The following is a 20,811-nucleotide window of genomic DNA, read 5'->3' on the forward strand; positions in this document are numbered from 1 at the left end:
ATACCTTTTCATTAACTAACTGTAGAATTCAGTTCTTCACAAGCTCAGTTTAGCAACTTTCCTGTTGTTGCAAAGATGAGTAAATTAAAGGTGGGAAGATTGCCTTACAGTGAGGGAGCATAAATATTTTTAATATTCAAGCACTCAATTTATTTAACAAAACCTGAATTCCTCCTTCCAAGCTTTAGTCACATATAGGTGGTTACCAGTCTCTGTCATTGCTCTGTTCTCTCAGGGGAAGAGGCTTTTGGGTCATTGGGGTCACACGGATCCTGATGATGTAGATTCAAGTCTGCTTAGCAATAGATTTGGACAATTCCCAGGGGCTGAGGTCCTGCACCAGGGGATTTAGGGAGCACAGCTCTCAGAGATGTGGGACTGTGTTTGATTCCTTGCTGCTCTGCTTCGTAGGAAATTTCCACAAGGACTTGCACAAGGACTTTTTGTTTCTTTGCTTACACTCCTCCTCTCCACTCAATAAGTGTGAGGCTCCTAATATAGCTTAGAGGTTCCTAATATAGCTTGGACTCAGCTTCCTATTCCACCTGAAAAGTGGGGTAATGGCACTGTTCTCCTTAATTGATGTGATTTAAAACAAAAGCACTGAGGACTTTAAGCTGCCACTTAAGATAATGGAAGCTGGTGGCAATTTGGTACCAACAGACATAAATAACCATTAGATGGGACCCCACAGGCTTTGAGATTTTAGTAAATTATTTGAACAGCTTAGAATATTCTACCACTCAAATCAGTGACAGAGTTTCCTTGGCTGGCAGTAGGATAAGAGTTGTGTAACAGATAAGTGTCCTTGAATAAGAGCCCCATATATCTACAAGCATTAGTCATTTTTAGCACGTGAGTTATACACAGAGTTGAAGCTGGTGATAACTTCCCTTCTTGCTGAGTTTGTGCAAACATTTCCTGAGGCTTTCAGTTTTACCACAATAGAAGGCTTTTAAAGCTTGAATGGGGATAACTTGAATTATTAGCATCGGTCCCCCAGCCCAACCACAAGCGTGTCTGAGCAGCTCTTGCTGATAACACACTGCAACAACTACATTTTCCTCACACATACCCATAAAATAAGCTGATACTCGTGATCACCATCAAGCAGGAAACCACTGGTTTGATGGGACTGCTGCCCCCAAATAACCTTTCAGCTTCTTCCCTCCATTTTTAGCCTGACCATTTCAACACACAGTGCAAGTTCTCAGTGAAACCACAGGTGAACAGTATTAACCACTCTGTTAACAGTACTGAGGGCACCTGGGGCCAGTGGAGTCAGTGGCTCTCTGTGGTGACTAACAGCAGCAGGTTTGGTGCTCTGTGCCTGCTCTTCACCTGGGAGGGTTTCCTCTCACTCCTGGCTTGCAGGAATGGCTCTGGAAGCCATCCCGCTGATTTCACCCTGATTTCAGCACTGCATAGCCAGAGGGACCCCACAAGTACAGGAGAGCAGATCACAGAACAGAGATTCCATTTCCTTCCACAGGTGAGCAGAGCAATGCTCCATCCCAGCTGAAGGCCAGCAGCATGACTCAGTGAGCTTTCTATTTCCATGCTTGAATAATGACTCTCCTCCAGTTCCTCTCAGTGGCCAGCCAAGGCATTCTCCTCAGGCCATCAGGAAATGCTGCCTGCTCTTTAAGGAACCTCACTGCTAAACCCCTCCTGGCCCAGCACTTCTCTTTTTGGTACTTAATTATCTCCCCATCACTTTTCCTGTCCAGATTCCTCCACCTGAGCTCACATCTGCTCACATGACATGATATGAAAGGTATCAATTTGGCAGATTTCTCAGTTTTGTCTTGAGCCAAGCACAGGAATCTGCTCAAGGAGCCAGCCCAGGTTTGCTGAAAGTCACCATACATTTGTATTCACCTCTGTGTCCAGGCAGCTGAGGACAGCAAGGGACAAGCTGTAGCCACAAAAGTCACCCACAATTTGTCATTCCTTTCCCACAGAGGTTCCCACATACAATTCCAGATTTCACAGGGTCATTAAGGTTGGAAAATATCTCTAAGATCTTGGAGTTGAACCATTCACCACCATATTCACCACTAAACCATGTCCCCAAGTGCCACATCCACCCACCTTTTGAACTCCTTCATTGATGATGATTCCACCAGTTCCCTGGGCAGCCTGTTCCAGTGACTGACCAGTCTTTCAGTGAAGAATTTTTCTCCTAATATGTAATCTAAAACTCTCCTGCTGCAGCTGGGAAAGCTGTCTTTTAATTTAACTGAGAAAGCTAAGAGAGGGGTTCAATATTCAATTTTTTTTTTCTTTACTCCTTTCTCACTCTTCTCCAAAAAAGAAAAAGTATTTTTTAATCACTTTCTTCTTAAACACATTTCTTTTTCCCAAATAAACCCACTAATAATCATGATGATGATGAGCATTTTCTTTCTGACCTAAAGTAATATTTCTGCATTTACAAAAATTTCTGCAGCACTGGTATAAAAACGGTGGGACTAACAGCAACAGTTTTGTTTAAGTCTCAGCAAGACATAGCATCCATAATGCAAAAAGCAAGGGTAAAGGTATTGTCCACTGCAATGTTTAACTTTAAGAATGAAACCACATGAAAATGAGGAGGTCAGGAGATTTTTTAATAAATAGAAAGGCACATCTAAAATGTTCAAATGACAACAGGTGCTATGGAGACTTTTAAAAATGAGGTACAATATTGATCAACTAAAATTCGTCCTAAAATTTCCTCTGACTTTATCTCTTGCTAAAAGATCAGAAGGGTTGTTTTATCTTTAAAAAGGGGGTGAAAAAGAGAAGATCATGCTATATTAGGTTAAATATTACATTAATACATTAACAAAGTGGGGCAAGAAATAGTTTGAGGAAACCTCTGCCAAAACCAATAAAAAAACGCCTTAGAAATGTTCTAAATACTTTTATTTGAAAGCATGTCTGTCAGAGAGCTCAAATAAATAAAGATTCAAAGAAAAGAGTTCTCAGAAAAGGTAAGACACAGTAGAAAAGCTCAACACTTCTTTGTCAAGAAGCAGTGAAAAGTTCTTGCAACAAAACGTTCCTGTGTGTTGGATTAAGCTCAAGAAGTGTGTCAAGATGAAGTGTTATTAGCAGAAATTTTAGAACATGCCAATAAAATTTAGCAGTAAGAAATGGCCAAGATCAGATGTCATTCACTCATAAGTTGTGAAGAAACTCCCATAAAAAAACCATAAAAATTATTAATTTAGGTATGGGGTCCAACACTCACATAGGACCCTGTGCTAGAGAAGAGTACAGCAGCCATAAAGGTATTTCCAAAAGCTCCAAACATCATTTTGGGAATGCCAAATAATATTCCAACTTCTCTTTAATGCACATTGTATTAAATTTCCCTGGAAACATTCAAGGTCAGATTGGACAGGGCTCTGAGGAATCTGATTTTGTGGAAGATGCTCCTGTTCATCACAGGGGTTTGGACTGGGTGACATTTAAAGGTCCCTTCCAAACCAAATCATTTTGTGATTCTATGAAATAGCAGAACTAGTAGACAGTAGATCTGATAAAATGAAAACAGCACCACATTTCTCAAAAGTCAGGAGTCATAAATTCATTAGAAACCTCTGAAGGAATGAAAGGGGGTGTGGAATTTGGGAAGCCAGTTGGACCACTCAGACTTTTTGAAAGCTGTCAGCAAAATCCCACAGCAAAGTATTTTTAAGAAATTAACATATCACAGTGCAATAAAAAGCATCTTGACACAGAATAATGGCTGAAAAGTTGGAAATAAATTTGGAGGAGGTTTTTTGTTTGCTTTTTTTCCTTTTGCTTTTTTTTTTTTTTTTTAATGGGGAAGGAATTTTTTCATGTGGCTGAAATGAGACTGCATCTGAATATTGCTGCTTGTTTTGCCACTCCCTCAGCACCACATTTTGCTTAAACTTCTCTGTGCCTTAGTTTTAGTGTACAAAATGAAGAGAACATTTCTTCCCTTTCCTTGGGGCTCCTTATCTCATTGCTCTGTGCAAAGCTGTTGTGAACCTGAATATTAAAAATGTAAAGAATTAGAGCTCATTAATATCAGCTAATACTGCCTTCACTGCACGTAACAATTTGACTTTGGAAATTCAAGTCTACATAAAAAAGAGAAACCCTTCTTTGTACTTGGTGTGGATGGATTATGATCATTCTAGGACTCTAGTTATGTTTGTTGGCATAAACTTAGAGAAGTTTCAAACAGTCAAAGTAAAAATAAATCTTATTATTGTACATTTATACTAAGCAGGGTTCACAGTTTCCTCTTTATTTTTTTTAGATTGCTATTTTGATTTTTCCCCCCTGAAAAACAAATACTGGAATATAATGTTATTTTAACTTTGAAATTTATGGTCTTCCTGACAACAGGTAGTCACAGTTGCATTCTTGCAAAAGAAAACAAAATTAAAAATATAGACACAGGAAATAAAATTAATTTTAAAATATATGAAAACATTTATTCTGTGCATCAGCCCAAGTGAACAGACAAGTCTCTGACTGATACCCACCACAGACTGCAGTTTCTTGAATTGATTGATTAATAGGACAGAAATGAGGAGGTGTGAATTTATTTTGGACTTCAACGGGGTTGAACAAGGTTTGGCACAGTTCAGCTGGACTTAATCTGCATTTTAAAGTCTATGAACAGTGACCACCTACTGGCACCCTTCAATGTGTTAGGTCCCATAGAAAGGAAACATTTTGCACCAGACTTCATTTCAGCTAATGTTCCTGGATTTATAAAGGTACTAAAAAGGCAACAGCAATCTGATTTCAAACTAACAAAATACCCCTTTTCCCTTAGCGGGGTGGAAACTCAACAGAAGACTCAGGGAGGAAGGAGAAGGGTAGGTGGGATTTGGAGAAACAATTTCTCATTGTTTAGAGGTAGATTGTTCTTTTGAGGGCAACATTACCCTGAAAATAAAATTAAATTCCTTTTGGGTGTTTTCATCATTAAGCATCAAGATTTTCATTTAACTGCGTGAAAGGTAGTAAAGAAGTAATAAATAACAGTTCAAATGGGAAAAAGCTGCAGAGGAGAAAAAACTGCTGAAATGCTGAGAATTTTATCTGAACAAAAAAAAAAAAAAAAAAAAAAAAAAAAAACAAGCAGAAAGATCTCACTGCATTTTGCAGCAAGGATAATTAAAAACAAAGCGTCTTTTAAGACAGAGCAAACATTCCCCACCATCTCATTTTTCTGGCAAAGCCAAGAAACACCCTCTGAAGTAAAACAACCATAACAAGAAAAGGCATCTTCTTGAAGAAATTTTGACTCATAGTTTACTGCTTTATAAGCAGTTCAATAGAAAGATGTTCCACGCCAAGGCAACAAGTCAAGAATTCACATTTTTAATGCTAGTTTAGTCTCCTATGTGATTATTTTTACAACATCTGCAATTAAAGACAGATTTTTCAGCTCCCTGATTGTGACTGGTTAGGAAAGGGTTTGCACACACACACAAACACAGAAAGAAGGAAAACACCACCTCTCTCTGTAATGGTCTTCATTAAAAACAGCTTTGCCTAGCTTCTGTTTTATTTCATTTTGATGATTTAAATTTTTCCTGTCTGGTAAGTGGTATTTTCTTTTTCTTCCTCACACTTCACTGGTCCAAAGGAAAAATCTGATAGTCCAAACTCTGGTATTTTCAGTCTCTTTTTCAGAAAAGGGGGATGGTGGGGCTGGGGTGGGAGGGAGAAAGGGAAAACTTAAAACCTTCAGAATCACGGCTCAAACTCCAGGTTATTGATACTGACACAGTTTTTGGGGGAGTTTCATGCAGGTTCCAGGAGCACCAGAGAGTGGGAGTGGTAAAACTGGTGACCCCTTTGCACCCTATTTCACCTGCTGGAGAGTCAATGGCTCAAGGCTCAAGTTCACTTTCCAGGCTCCCTTAGCTGCCCACAAACCTTTTTTTACAGTAATCTGGAAACTTTGTCCCTGTGTTTTTCTCAGGTCTCCAGCATGATTTTAATATAAAAGTATGCCACTGACCATGAAATTGCCCACTGTGCCTTTAGCACTTGAGTTGCCAGGACTTTCATCTGTGTTTGCAAACCAAAATTGCTTTGCAAAACAAAAACAGCAGAAAAAATTTCCAGGAATAATTTTGTCAATTTGCTATAGCATTTTTATAGACATTGACTTGGTTCGAGGTAAAACATGACCTTACAAGAAATTATCATTGCTGTTAAACTACACTCCAGGTCAAAATTTCTGTGAATCCATTTCTTTCAACAGAGGCTCTGGAGACAAATTTGTTTCCCTATGATCTAAAAGAGAGAGACACATAAAAGTTATATAACCTTGAAGATTCCTTATTTCATTGCCCTTTCTAGACAAATCTGACTCCATTCTAGGGATGTGTTTATTGCAGGGTGGATGGCCCAGCTTCAATCCTGTTGGAAACATCCATGGCACTTCAAGGTGGTTCAAAGTGGGCAAATTTAAGGGGGGGTGGGCATATTTGGAATTCCTATCCCGGTTGCTTGCTGGGATGGGAGTAACCCAGAAGTTTGGCAATGTGTCAGGTGGGAATGAGGATTTTGGGGCTGTGCTGGGTGAAGTTCACTTTCAGCCCCAACACCCCTGAATGCCACCAAAGAGGAGTTGATCAGGGCATTGTATTTTTATCAGCTGGATCAGCCTTTAACTTGTTGGGCTGGCCCAGACCTCAGTGTTCAACAGCTTAATTTGGTTATCTTCAAAAAAAACAACCCAAAACACCAATTTCCCCCTTGCTCTTTTAACACCAAAGTCTCAGAGCTGTAGGCAGCAGGAAGCTGGACTGCCACACTGCCCAGACCTGCTTTCCTGGGATGGGTTTGGGTTTATAACTTGCTAGCCCAGATCCCAGTGGGAAGGTGGGAGGCTCTGTGTCCTCGTTCGTGTGCGTGCGCCCATGCACGTACACGGGCTGCACCAGAGCTCCTGGGGCTCTCCAGGACCCTTTGGAGGGGAAATCCAGACCTGGAGACAAAAAAGAAGGTAGCATTCATGGCCAAGCACACAGTGGGGTAAACATATTTTGTAAATGGAAGTTTGTTACTCACATTGTATGACGGGAGCTGCTGTTTACCCACTGCCGGTCAGATGCCAGAGGCTGAACGATTCAGTGGTGATCACTTATAAATAGTGCTGACCAGAAACAGAAACAGTGCAGAGTTTTCATTAAAAAAAAAAAAAAAAAAAAAAAAAAAAAAGAAGTCTTGACTATTTCATATTTTATTTTAGGGGTAGTGTTAAAACTACGTGCTTTTATTGATATTTCCTCTTTTTCCCTCTCGACACTCTCGTATCCCTCTTATAATTTTGTTTCATGGTTTAATTTATTTTATTGCATTTTATTTTTTAAATTGCCTTAGTTTAACATTTTATTTTGTATTCTCTTTTACCCCGTTTTGCCACTGCAAAAAAGCAGCAAGGGCAGGAGAAAATAGAATAAAAAAGAAATAATGAAATGTAGGTAGATCCTAGCATCTGGGCGTATGTTGAAAACTAAAATTCCCATTTTTAATTAAAACAGGCTTCAAATTAAAGCTCCCATCTTGTCAGAGAAAAATTTTTGTTATTAAGAAAAAAGAAGCTTTTAAAATTCCCGATAGTAATAATTTCTGGTGTTTAGGGCCCACTGGTAGATACAAAACCTAATGCCACATTTCCCTGGAGAGACTGAGTAGCTCAGGAAAGCTAAAATCTAATGGAAAAGTAGGATAACCCCTCCGTGCATGAACATTTTCTGAGAATGTCCCTTAAATTCCCCACTCTGCAGGCCAGCCCTGGATGCCATAAGAGAAAGAAAGAGGGTAAAGATGTGAGGAATCTGGAATTTGCTCTTTAGCCAGTGATGGAGCAGCTGTCCCTGGTGATATTGGTTTGCATCCTCTTGCCAAACACAGCCAAATCTCTCCATCATGTTGTTCCACACTGAAATGAAATACTGCAGATTCCAGGTCAGGCACTTGCTCTTTTTGAAAGTTAAAGTGATCATTTCCCTGTGCCCAGTTCTGATTTCCTGAGGATAAAAGTGATGTGTGTTCTCCAAAGCGTTGGCCCACACAAGCTGGGCATGCACCCACAGGTTTTGAAGGTTTCCTTTATGAATCTCATGCAGAAGTGTGGCTTCAGAAACCAGACAAAAGTCTGCCCTGAGTCAGTGGGAGCTTTTCTTGTGCAAGGACTCGAGACCACAGAGCATAAAAGCCAGGGGATCTTTCTTTTTACTTCTTTCAGGATGATAATCCATGGAACTTTATGAAAATTACAAGTTTTGCTTGCAAGACAGTGAGAAGATGACCAGTCCTTGAGAAAGATTAAAAAAAAAATTGAGTACAAGGGTTGGGAAATAAAAAGAAGAAAAGCAAAGACATTTTACTTGTTTCTGAGAATGAGCAGTGGAGGTGTGGGCACTCCAATTCCAGCTCCTTCCCAGTACTGCCTCAGCCCATCAGCCCCTTTCCTCCCAAGGCACAAGACTGTTCTTTCTAATTTGGCAGAAATTGCAAGGAGGAAAAGCTGGTATTTTTTTCCCTCTGTAAAGGAACAGAGTTTTTTTGTGTTCCACAAGGTGGCAACATCGCTTCAGAGCTTGCAGCATCCTGCAGGGTGCAAAGAGTGAGAAACTTCCTAACTTTTCAGCTATTTCAAACATGTTCTTTTGGACAATTTAAAATTAAGTGGGTAAAAAACCCCCCCGTTGTTATAATTTTCACCATCTTTATGTTTTCTAAACATGTGATATAAAATTCTATCTACCATCTTTTGTACATTTTACTGTGTGTACTACCTATAGGATCTCATTTGATGCAGCTGTTTCTGTACAACTCAGCACAGGGAAAAAAGGCTGGTTTAAGACTTTGACTGAGTGGAGGCCCAAATCTTAAATCGAAATGGACAAAGTAAGAAATAGAATAAAGTCAAGCTTTGATCTTCAAGGTTGATAAGGAACCAAATTTTATTTAGCATTTTTAGACAGAGTTTAATTTTACTTTAAGTAACTTCTTAGAAGTCCAACTCTATGTCTCACAGACTACACTTTCATATCTCTCCTTCTTATGTTTCCTAACCCCTATTTATTTTCCTAAACAATTGGTTCTGCTGTCTTATACAACACCTCTGTATTTCACTAATGGCTGCATGGCTATTTCTTATGTGGAAGTTGAAAGGGAATCAAAGAATCCTATCTTCCTAAAAAATTTAACTCCTCCCCCCTCTGCTTGGTCTGCACAGTAATAAGGACATAAAAGTATGACAGATATGAAAAATAAAAGACAATGGATGTTGTGAAGTTCAAGGCCCTTTATTTCCCACTCTGGATCATGCTGGCTCTGATATAAGGAGTGTGAATAATTTGCCATGTGTATTACCTAACATCCTATGAGCCCCTAGATCAGAAGAAAAAAAAATTGTGGCCATTCTGGGTATCATCATTTGGTGAAGACCGGAAGAATCAATCCAAGGGTCCCACCATAATGGGCACAGTGTGCTCAGGTGGCCAAGAAGGGCAGTGGCACCTGGGCTGCAGCTGCAGTAGTGTGGCCAGGAGGACCAGAGCAGTGATTGTCCCTCTGTGCTGGGCACTGGTGAGGGCTGTGTCCAGCTCTGGGCTCTCAGTTCAGAAAGGACATTGAGGGGCTGGAGAGTGTCCAGGGAAGGGAACAGAGCTGGGGAAGGGTCAGGAGCACAAATCTGATGAGGAGCAGCTGAGGGAGCTGTGAGTTTCCCAACATTAATAATTCTGTGATTCTGTGATCCTGTGACTTCACCACCTTGCGTCTACTTCAGCTGTGAATCCAAGCAAGGCTCCTGTAACATTCCAACCACACTCCCTGCCCACTACATCAGCAGCCTTTTGATTTACAAGCTCTTCAAAACCTTCAAGTGTGTCTGCTCTAGAGCAGCTCAAGAGATGTCCCAAGACCATGTTATCCAGCTCTGGATACTCTGCTACTTCAGGGCATCTTCATGGCCAGCTGTAGAGCCAAATGAGAGTGTCTTTGCCACCTCTGTGCACTCTGCATTGCTGCCAGCTGCCCTTGCCACCACAGCTGGCACACTTAGCAACAGCTGTTCCCCAAAATTACACCCTGCTCTCTGCTACCAAGGCAAATGGGATCAATGGGCAAGCAAAACTCAAGTTGCTTTCACGCTTCTCATGAGTGTTTGGACGTAGATGAACTTTAAGGTCCCTTCCAGCCCAAACTATTCTGTATTTCTATGGAGAGTGGTACTGGCAGTACAGGGCAATGTGGCAAATGTTTTTCATGCATAACATTTTCAGAGATGAGGTTTATTGTGGATACAGGCTCCAAGTGTGGGAACAAACCTTCCAAACCATTGCCAGGCTGATTCCAAAGTGTTGTTGGCAGCATCAGGCCTGGTGCTGGTGAATTTTTCTACCTCTCTGTAGATTACTGCTGCTGACACACCCCTGAGATGAGAACTAATGCAGACAATGTCTTTCATTAACCCCTCTGCAATCACCAAGTCTCCTGCTGCTCAGAAGTGGACTGGGAGTGGGGGCTTTCCTTTGGCTGTGCCTGCCTCTTTCCAAACCAAGTTTCTCCACCATTCTGTGGAGACCAACCATATGTTTGTTTTTTAGTTGGGCTGGTGAGCCCAGAGATGGCTTAGTAATGAACACTCATTTGATTTGTATATAAATTAGTAACTAGAGAGGACAACTCAGCTCTTATTTTTTACAGCCCTGGCTTCTCCAAGGAAACCTTGGACACTGCTCTTGATTAACAGCACAGATTGGGGCTGGGAGTGGCAATACAAAGCTGCTCCACTGTTAGCAGCTGCACAGGCTTTAACTTTTCCTTTCTTCTTCCTCTCCTCCCCCCTATCTTTTTTCCATTGTAACTCAGAGTGCATTTTTGCAAGATATCCCTGAAATTACTATTACTACATTGCAATATTAGATCAATGCAGTGGTAACACACTCCAGATTGTTATGGCATTCACATCTTGATGCCTTCCATACTGTCCTGTGGAATCTAACCTAATACCATGATTAAAATGCCTTTTCCATTTCTCTAAGACACTCTGCCTGCTGCCATTACATAAATGTCTGCCTATTCCAGGTTTTGTACTGGCACCCAGCACTGGGGTCTTTGGGAGCCTAAAGAGAAGGACCTCCACTCATTAAAGGGAGATGGAGGTTCTTGCCAAAGCCTGGGATTAAATTAGAGTCTATTTGGTTTCTCTTCTCACTGACATCATTATGAATCAAGAAAAACACTCCATTCAAGTTGCCTTAGAGCAGTGCAAAGTCAGTGTGAGTTCAGAATCAGTTTAAGACCAGCTTCTCTCCATCTCCTCTGTCAGCTTGTTCCCATTCTGCAGCTCACCTGCTGAGAACAGCAACCCTTGGTATAATACAGCTCCTTCTCATGGGAAAGCAACAACCTTCAGAGACAGGAACTTTTCAAAAGCCACCCTCAGATGGGATGGGAGAGAGGAGAAAAATTACCAAAAGGATGAAAAAAAGAAAAGGACACATCTGAGCTCCAACAGATTTAGTGCTGCAGCCTTTGAGGGTGGCAGAAACAACCTTGGCTGTGCTAAGAAGAGTGGGGATTCAGATATTGTGTGACCTTGGGCTGACTGCAGAAGGAGAAGCAGCAGCCCATCTCTGGTGAGGCACTGGGACTTGCCAGAGAACTTGTGGCACTCCATCCCTGGAAGTGTTCAAAACCAGGTTTGGAGCAGCCTGGTTTAGTGTAAGGTGTCCCTGCCCTGTGAGGATTCAGAAAAGCAAAGCAGATGCACAGGGAGACACCACTCACACCACCAGATTTTCCAAGCTTTTTCTCCACAGGACTGTACTCACAATAACTGGGAATTCTCACTCTTGTCCCACCATGAAAGCAGATGAGAGCATCTTCATTTTTCAGTATCTCCAGGTACAGGAATAAACTTGCTCTGAGATTAAATGTCCTTCAGAGCTGTACTTCTCTAGGCATGACATCCACAGGCTGCTGAGAGCAGTTTGACACTAACTTGTTCAAGAAGCTCCCACCACATTGAGCCAAGGAAGGAAGAAGGAAGCCCTGGATGAAAACCCAACAGATCTTAAATCCATTTTCCATAAATGTGAAACTACTGGCTTCAGTGGGATCCCACAACACAGTTGACATTCAGCTGGGAAATCTTCGTTGGTGCTATAATCCCAAGGTTTCCTGCATCACCAGAGAAAAAAATACTTTCAAGGGGCTGTTTGGGTCTTGGGTGGGAAAAAAAGGTTGTTTCCAGAGGGATAGGATGAAGTTGGGCCAAGGAGAGCAAACCATTTGGGAAATCAAATGGAATTTAAAAGACCTGTCCATTAAAATGTTTGTGTTTGTCCACACAAAAATCTCTTCCAGGAGGGTCATACTATCATTCCACACAACATCACAACACCCATCCTGTGCCATTTTCACTTTAAAGATGAAAAAACCACCAGATTTTCAGGACTAACTCTAGAATGTCTCCTGTCTACTCCTCTGACATTATTGAATAAGGTCAGGCTTCTTTCTTTTTTATTTATTTATTTTTTAAATGTGGGCAGATTTCTGGGAGAATTTTCAGTTTGATGGATGTTTGTACATCTGCTGCCTATGGCAGCAATGCTGGCTCATGGAATCTTGAATTATTGATTAAACTGTGGTGTGGTTTTCCAAGTGGTGGCTCATGCTAGGTAATCTGTGAGTATTCTCTGAGTGTAAGAAAATGGAATTGGGCACTCCCCTACTTTCTGTGTCTGTGGACCCTGCAGAGGCACAGAATCTGTTTAATTTGGTTTATGGCAAATTGAAGCACTGGTACTTACTTGTGCATTGATGTCTGGGCACTGGTGGTGGGTCTGTCCCAAACATCAGCATCTCTGTGATGCAGATGTTAGTTCCAATCTTTCTTGTAGAGACACAAGAAAAGCCATGAGATAGAGTGTAAAATCCAGGGGATGTGGCAAAAAAAAAAAAAAATCATGGCAATTATTAGAATTATTTATTACTGTTATCTGTAAAGGGAAATTAATTCAGCTATGGAAAATGAAAACATTTCATGAAATAGGTCTACAAAAATCCACATGCAAGCTCTTCTATGTCTCTGTTTTGTGATAAAGAAAATGGTTTGTTAGGAGAAAACTAAGAGTTCTCATAGCCATGGTAATATTAATATCAGTGCTAGCAATGATATAAATAATAATAGAGATAATGATAATAATAGTAATAATAATATTGTTTCAATTGCATGTCAAATTGAGAAAACCCATAACAAACAATCAGTCAGCAAATAATTCTCACTGATAACCTGCCTGGACAGCTGCTGGCTAAGTCCTAATGGAATTAAATCCTGTTCATACCTTGACTCACTATGGAATGCCAACATCTTGTCCTCAGTAATTAAGCATGTAGAAGAGAGAAGCTATTCTTGGCATCACCCACAGGCTACATGGAAGCACTTGGACACACTAAAAAGTCAAGGGCAGTGCAAGGTTGACATGTGTTGTAAATTCATCAGGCAGGGGAGGAAACTGAGGCAGAAGTGAGTTGTGCATTGCAATCACACTGCAAATCCACAGCACTCAGACCTGCACGTTCTCCAGTACCAGCCCTTACAGCACAAGCATCACTCCTCATGCACAGCAGCATTTCCAAGTAAAGCAAGAGATCAAAAGCAACAGACAGCCTTTCAGATATTCCATTCCATCTGTAAAGGCAAGCGTAGGAAGATTGAAGTGATTATTTTTTTTCTCCTTGCCCATTCGATTAACATATGTTTGTCTGTGTTTCAGTATTTTACCACATATTTATATGAAATCCCTCTGCCTGGTTTTTTTTTTTTTTTTTTTTAGTTTTTTTCCCCTTGGCCTCTCACAGGCTTTCACTCATGCTAGACCACTCCAAAAACTTGCCCACAGCACCCCATCCTCATCTGCACAACCCCAAACCAGTTCCTACACTCAGTCAGGCAGCATCGAGTGCATCTTGCTTGTCTCCCAGAGCAGCAGCTGCTTCTACTTTAAACAGCCCACAGATAATCCCCCATCTCCTCAACGAGCTCAGGAGTGTTCAGAAGCATGTGCCACCCAGTTGCAGCCATGCCACTGCCTCTTCCCACTGGGGAAGGTGCTGTGAGTCACAGCAGATGATGCTCTGTTCTCCTGGCCAGCTCTCAGCATTGTGGTTTCCAGCGATAAATTCAGCCCGTGGGCGACTTACTGAGGAATTACATCGTGTCCTTCCACCACCATTCAAGCCCCAGGAACTGATGAGGTTCAGTGCAGAGCATTCAGATTTGGTTTCTTTTTAATAACACTTACTGAACGTGAACAGCGTTAATAATCCCCAGCAGTCATTACAAGCTTTTCATCTTCAAAGTGCTCTACATATGCTAATTAATGCTCACAACCGTCCTGTGATGGTATTATTAGACCCATGTGGCAGCAAGGGAAATGGAAGCAATGAGGTTCAGAAATTTGCCTGAGGTCAGAGGGAGCTGATGATGAAGCCACAGGCAGAATGCCTCATCCTCTGCTCCACCACCCATCCTCCTCCCACAGCCCTGCCTCTGCTTTGTGCTATGAGACAGGTACCAGGAAAAGGGTGAGAAATTATATTTTGTCTTGCATCCCCACAGGCTCTGGCTGTGCCACCAAGCCTACACGTGTGCCAGCCTACGTGTCACATCATTGTTGCATGAAATGCACCAGCATAAGTCAATTTTCACAATAAAGTTACTGGTGCATTCCCCTAAGTCAAGGGAGCCTAAGACTTCCTTTGATGCCCTCTAGACCTAGTGGCCCTAAAGTCAAGGCATTCCACAACTTTTCCCACCAGGTAATGGCCCACATTGCCTCTTTTTCCAGTCTGTGGACATTTTGGCTACATTATTTCTAATAACTAAACCTACCATTGAAACCAGCAACAACAGTGGGGATGGACCTTTGCTTCAAGTCTCAACTCTTAAGTCATAGAATCAGAGAATCTCACAATGGTTTGGGTTGGAAGGGACCCTAAGGTCATCTTGCTCCACTCCCTGACACAGGCAGGGACATCTTCCACTGTCTCAGGTTGCTCCAAGCCCCATCCAACCCTTGAGCCCTTTCAGGGATGGGGCAGCCACAGCTTCTCTGGGCAACCTGTGCCAGGACCTTGCCACCCTCACAGTCAAAAATTTCTTCCTAACATCTAATCTAAGTCTCATATTTTTGTTTAAAACTGTTCCCTCTTGTCCTATTGCTACCTGCCCATGTAAAAAAGTCTCTTTCACTTCTTTATAAGCTCTCTTTAAGTACTGAAAGGACACAAAATTAGGTTCCCCTGGAGCCTTCTCCAGTCTGAATGAACATGGTGACCCTATCCAAAATGCCCATGGATTAGCCCCTGGCCTGGGCTAACTCCCTAACCATGTCTGAAAATTGCTGATAGTACATTTCTTCTAGGCCAAAATGTTTGCTGGAGGCAATTTCAATACTTTAATGGTACAGCCAACCAAGTCATGTGCTGAGGCCAATGCTTGATGCCATTAAATTTTCTAATCCATATGAGGTCTGTGTGGCCAAAGTACAGCTAGAGTCAGCAATGTAGATACTTTGTCCTCAAGGATTTTCCAAGACAAGCTTCACCATCTCTCAACTGTCACTATATAGAAAAAAACCTCCAAGACTGAGAGTCATGATTTAGTCAGGATCATGCACTACATTGGTGCCACAAAAATAAGCCTCACAATGACCCACAGGCCCAAAATTCAAGACCAGATTATTTGGTCAGCTTTGCCTTTCCAAAGCACAGGTACCTGACCATTAACCTGAGCACACCAGCTTGCTTTGCATCCAGCCCCTTTATGATGGCTCCAGCTGCCAAGGATTTGCTTTTAGCCCACATGATTAGAAGCTAATGAACTTCTCCCTCTATTCTCTCTACCCATTGAAATAAACACAGAGCTGTGTTTTATTTTTAAAATAAACAAAGGCAGGCTGGACTGAAACCATGGTAGGAATGGCCCTAATTCTGTTCTTGGCTGAACTGCCACTCGTAGAAGGTTGTTTTACGCTTATAGGGAGAAATGACTTATTACTATCAGAATAATAAACTCCTTCCTTTTATGCTTCAAATCAAACTGCAATCTGGCCTATGCAGAACACATTTCCCACTCCTCCTCCTCATTCTCTTCTTCCTCTACCCTGGGCTTCAAACACAGAATCCAGATGCAAGCTATTTTTCCCCCAGCCGAAGGATCTGACTTTTTGGCAAGTTGTGCAAGCTGTTGTGTGGGTGGTTTAAAACTTCCCTCTGGGCCTGTCATGTGGTTAGGGCTGTCTGGGTTGCTCTGAACTTCTGGACACCATTTTCCTTTGACTCACCTTTTATTCCAGCAGAAGCTGGGACCAAGTGTGCCTAGTAAATGGGGCTGCACAGAACTCCTCAGTGGAGACAGGACTTGGACACTTTTTTCACTCATGTGAAGTCCTTGGGCTGGGTTTACTAGACAATGCTGTCAGGAGGAAATCCCTGCAAATAGCTCTCTCCCTGACTTTGCTTTGAGCCACTTCCTACTCAGTTTCTGAGTGTCTCTTCCATGGAAATTCATCCTCTGTCATGTGCTACTAGTTAAGTCAGCAGCAAAGTTTATTCTGAGTCTATCAGGAAGGTCGAATGGCAGCCACCAGGGCTGCAGCTCTGCCTTTCCTCTGCACCAGCCTGCCTTTTGTTAGATGGTGTGCAAGCAGTGGCTTGCTTCTGCATCTTGAAACAGATGGAGAGATGGCCCCAGTGACTCCATAGTACCATCAGTCAAACAACCATGACAGAATTTATCCCTTTTCCTTTTCTTTCATTTAAATTAAAATTGCGTTTTGCATCTTCCTGGTTAAGAGAAGATCCAGCTCTGGTAAAGCAGCACCAAATATCCAGAACTGCAGGCAATGCTCTCCAAATTGATCAAACGATAATCTTCCATCTCACCTAGACTCCATTGGACATCAGCAAGCCAGAATCCTTGGTAGGTCCCCAACACTGGGTGAGCACCCAATAATCTAATTTCATCACAGACCTCTGAATGTGTGGATTCCTTATCTGCTGTCTTCCCAGCTTTACAAAGACAGGCTCTACACAACAATCTCTACAGTCAGGGTTATCTCCACTTTAACTGCTTCTGAAAGCAGAAGGGATTATTCCTCTGTGAACAACCTTTGCCATTTCCCAGAGAAAAGCCACTGGATAACCCAGAACTGCAGTGATAGGATGACTGGCACTGCTCAGAGAGGATGTCCCACATCCTGTGACAGTTGTGATCCTGGGAGTTGTGGTCCAGAGCAGGGCTGTCAGTGCTGATATGTTTAGTGTGTAATTGGTAATATTGGCAGTGCTGAGTTAACAGCCGGACTTGGTGACACTGGAGATCTTTTCAGCCTTACAGATTCTAGAATTCTATGATTATATGTATATAATGGATCATTAACTCACCAGTGAGAGTATTACAGGCAGATGAAAGTAGATGTGGGTTGTATTTCATGAAATACCTCTTCCCTATGATGAGCTACCTCTAGATGCTCACAAACATCACCACAGACTCTTTTGAGGGCACTTCAAACCCTAAAATGTCCAAAATAACCAGAGCTGGTCCTTGCGATTCTTCCAATGGGGAAAAAAAATCGATTCAAAACCTTGATACCAAACTCACAATTGTTCTGTACAACTGAGGAAGGTACCTGAGTCTCTACCTGAGCTTGCAAGCAGTGTTTTTGGATAAATTGCCTAACCTACATTAAGTACAGTCTTGCCTGGAAGGATCACAAAAGAGCTTAGAGAGTCACCATAAGCATTTTAAATAGTGAAATGTTGAAAACATTGCAATTGATTAGTCCCTTCATGTGGAGAAAGATAATTTTCTAAAGAGACGCTGACGATGTGTGCTACAGAAATGAAAAAAGTCAAATTCACCAGATCACACAATCGTTATAACATAAAAAAATGTAAACACTGGCAAACAGGCCATGACAAGTTATTCCTCCAACATGCATGAGCAGGAAAAGTCGTTATGCTTTGGAGTAGCTCAGAAGCCATGGAAGTCAATTCAGGACATGAAATACAGAAATGAGTATCTTTGACTCAAGTTATGTTCAAGTGAAATACATAACTAACCACAAATCTTTGCCCAAAGCTACTTAAATTATGCCAATCCCATTTTTTGAAGCTCTTAAAATGTTTTGATTAACTTGCCTCAGTCTTAAGAAAACACTGATATCTACTGTGCCAATCCTTGAGCTCTGGGCTCCCAGGAAGATGGTTCTTCCCAGGTATTTCTCCACTGTTCAGAAGCGAGGTGGGATTCCAAGGGGATTTTCATTTCATTACACAGGTTTCTATGGCTTAGAGAACCTTCAAACACACACCTTTATAGAATTTAAAAACTTGACTGGGACTACACTATTGGTATCAGTCCATCTCTCCAGCCTCTTCAGATCAATATATCAATAATATAGTTTATACACTTACAGAATAACAGAATGGGTCAGTTTGGGAGAGACCACAGGGGGTCACCCAGTCCAACTTTCTTGCTCAAGCAGGGTCATCCTAGAGCACATATTTTATAATAATACTTTACACATATATAATATTATATAAGTTATATTTATTAAAAATAGATTTCTCAACAGGAAGCCTGGGTTTGGCTAAGCACAGATCCATTCCCTTCCCATCAGCATGACTTGATAGATTGTGAACTTGTTTCAATGCCTTGTTTTGAATTCAGAAGCTAACTGGCAGCATTCAGGTTTGAAATCTGGCCACAGCTCCCTCAGTACTTCCATTTCATCACCTATAAAATGGAGGATACCATTTCCCTACAGGTGTTTTATAGGGCTTAACTCATTCATGCGTGCAAAGTGTTGAGATACTTGAATGAGCAGCACCGTACCAGAACAATGTCTTATTTTGTGAATACAACCTCCAAAACTTTTCACACCCTCTTAGGCCTTCCAATACTTCCTGCTTCCCACCAGGCTGGGACAACTCCTTTCAGGACACTTATGTGCCCTATCCTGGCTGTGGAAACAGCAGGTGGTGAAAGGAATAAAAATGAATAGAGGTGGGAGGAAAAGTTATCCAAATATAGTGGAACCTCAGAAAAAGCTTCTGCCAGGGGTGGAACGAGATTGAAAGGCATTTTTTTTTCTTTTTTTTCTTTTCTTTCTTTTTCTCCCATACAAAGCTGGTTATCAATTCCCATCCACATCAGTGACATCTTGTTGCCCATGACCACATCATTTTACATTTTACACAGGAAGAATTAGAGGACTGTCAAATATCTCTGGGAGTGGGGCAAGAGGGTCTGCAGAACTGCTGAGATTATTTTGTGCCTCTGCTCCCTCCTGGAGGCTCCAGGGGATGGAAAGGAGAGGTAATGGCTGAGGCCCTCCTGCCAAAAGTCTCTCTGGCTGTTTTAAACCTCTGTTAGCTGGTGGAGGGTTAAACCAGTGAAAAGACAGATGGGGAATTTGAAAGGCACAAATGTGTTTTCAATCTGGTTCATCCTTTCTGCTCATCTTGCACCAAGTGCTTCTGGGGCAGCACAGCATCATCCCTCTAACTCCTCCCTGTGCCCAAAATGTTCTGATCCTTCTCCCCACTCAGACAATGTAGGAGCAAGTCCAGAGCAGGAGACAAGTGAGTGAATATAAGTACTTTCCCTCACCCCCCTTCCCAGCCCTGACATAATAACAAACAGCTCTCCAAAAAGCACTTAAATTTACGAACAGTTTATAAATTCACAGACGTTGATTTATAGACGTTGGCTTGACCCAATATTAGACACTTTGGTTTCTTTTCTGTTTTCAGAGTGCTGCTGTTATGGCTTGGGTTCTGAGCGCCGTCACACACCAGGAGCAGCCTCCAGGTCCTCCCTGGGGCTGGGGCTGGGGCTGGGCTCCCACCCTGCCTGGGGTGGCTCTTCCCTGCTCGGCAGGATGGCTCCCAGCTGGTTAGCAGCAGTGATGACAGCCTTTCCAGGCAGCTTCATTCCAGCTTCCCTGTCTGCAGGAATGGTGGCTGCGGCATGGGTGTGAGGAGCAGCCCCTGCCTCTGTGTGTGGCATTCCCTGCCTACGAGGCCCCAGTAGGAGCAGGGAATTAACCACTGAAAAAAAAAAAACAAACCCCAAACACACATTCCCCCCTCTCCACCTCCCCAAAAAGAAACCCCTCCATACCCTGCCTGGAGCCGCTGTTAATTAGCTAAAAGAAATAGAAGTGAGCAAATTTTTACTCCAGGAATGTGAAATTCCGCCCTGAAAAATCGCAGGGCTGGTGGGTCCAGATTTCTCCTGCTGTGGCCACCCAGCACGAACAGAAAACCCCATGTGCAGCCCATGCCACCAGGTGAGATGGGGGTGAGGGATAACTGCCTCCACCCTGTGGAATTTCACAGCCTTGTCTGGCTTGGAAAGCCAAAATCTGTGGTAACAAACGGAACTGGGGGTTTTGATGGGAGCCATGAGGGCCTGACTGGGGACTGCAACATCTTGAAAGGCAAGAGAGACCAATTCCTCCCCACCCCCTCTACACACACATGAAAATACAAATAAAAGACATGATATCTATCAATCCCTGCCATTTCCTACTTTGTTCCTCTGGGCAAGTCACCCAAGTTAATCCAGTTGTGACAAAAAGCAGTGATGGTTCATCCTGCATCCTGATCTCAGAGCTACTGATAGTGGAGAAAGTTGCCTTTTGGAGGAAAATAGAGTAATTTTAATTACCTGAAAGGAGTCAGTAGCAATGTGGGGACTTGTCTCATCTTCAGGATAACAAATTG

This window comes from Erithacus rubecula (genome assembly GCF_903797595.1).
Source record: "Erithacus rubecula genome assembly, chromosome: 2".
NCBI classification, from domain to species: Eukaryota; Metazoa; Chordata; class Aves; order Passeriformes; family Muscicapidae; genus Erithacus; species Erithacus rubecula.